Source organism: Malurus melanocephalus, unplaced genomic scaffold (genome assembly GCF_030028575.1).
Source record: "Malurus melanocephalus ecotype Western Australia unplaced genomic scaffold, MMel_1.1 scaffold_2576, whole genome shotgun sequence".
NCBI classification, from domain to species: Eukaryota; Metazoa; Chordata; class Aves; order Passeriformes; family Maluridae; genus Malurus; species Malurus melanocephalus.
In genome coordinates, this window is record NW_026625808.1 from 3,197 (window position 1) to 4,635 (window position 1,439).

At 56.8% G+C, this 1,439-nt stretch overlaps 1 protein-coding gene across 1 annotated transcript in view; it reads right to left on the minus strand.

The window, feature by feature from the left end:
* Window positions 1–1,439, minus strand: part of TEX261 (testis expressed 261) — a gene marked incomplete at its 3' end in the record, with an annotated part of 7,088 nt that overhangs the window by 3,009 nt on the left and 2,640 nt on the right. The window lies entirely within an intron of this gene.

Below are 1,439 nucleotides of genomic sequence, written 5' to 3' on the forward strand. Positions count from 1 at the left end.
CAGGGGACAGCGCTGGCACCAACCCCTAACGGGACAGGGCACCCACAGGGGGGCTGGGGGCACACAGGGACCCCAAAAAGCTGGGACATTCTGAGAGGTCAGGGACAGAGGGGGAACCCGAATTTCAGGGATAATTTAAGGGTTTAGGGACACCCCCAATTCTTGGGACACCCAGGAAGCTCCAGCCTTCGGAGGGTTTGGGAACACCCAGGGACACTCAAACCTGGGGACAGTCAGGGACCCCCAATCTTAGGGACATTCTGAGGGGTCAAGGACACAGAGGGAACCCGAATTTCAGGGATAATTCAAGGGTTTAGGAACACTCAGAGAGCCCCAGTCCTCTGAGGGCTTGGGGACACCCAGGGACACACAAACCCCAGGACAGTCAGGGACCCCCAATCTTAGGGGTCAAGGACATAGAGGGAATCCCAATTTCAGGGATAATTTAAAGGTTTAGGGACACCCAGGGAGCCCCAGTCCTCTGAGGGCTTGGGGACATCCAGGGACCCACAAACCCCAGGACAGTCAGGGACCCCAAAAAGCTGGGACATTCTGAGGGGTCAGGGACACCCAAGGAACCTGAATTTCAGGGACAATTCAAGGGTTTAGGGACACCCAGGGAGCTTCAGCCCGCTGAAGGGACCCACAAACCCCTGGACAGTCAGGGACCCCAAAAAGCTGGGACATTCTGAGGGGTCAGGGACACAGAGAGAACCCGAATTTCAGGGATAATTCAAGGGTTTAGGAACACTCAGAGAGCCCCAGTCCTCTGAGGGCTTGGGGACACCCAGGGACCCACAAACCCCAGGACAGTCAGGGACCCCCAGTCTTAGGGACATTCTGAGGGGTCAGGAACACACATGGACCCCAAATCCCTTGGACACTCAGGGAGCCCCAATCCTAGGGACATTCTGAGGGCTTGGGGATACTCAAGAGACCCCCAATCTCAGGGACACGCTGAGGGCTCAGGGACACGCAGGGACCCCCAATCTCTGTGGCAATTTAAGAGTTTGGGGACACCCAGGATCCCCAATCTTGGGGACACCCTGAGCCTTCAGGAGCATTCGGGGACTCCCAAACTCAGGCACAGTTTGAGGGTTCAGGGACACCCAGAAACCCCAATTCCAGGGACACCCAAGGAGCCCCAATCTCAGGGACACTCTGAGGCCTTGGGGACACACAGGGATCCCAAATCCCTGGGAAAATGTAAGGGTCAGGAACACTCAAAGACCCCTAATCCCTGAGGCAGTTTAAAGGCACAGGAACCCCAAATCCCTGGGACACTGTGGGAGCTCGGGGACACCCAGGGATCCCAAATCTCAGGGACACTGTGAGGGTTTGGATACACCCAGGGATCCCAAATCTCAGGGACATTCTGAGGGCTTGAGGACACCCAGGGATCCCAAATCTCAGGGACACTCTGAGGGTTCAGGGACACC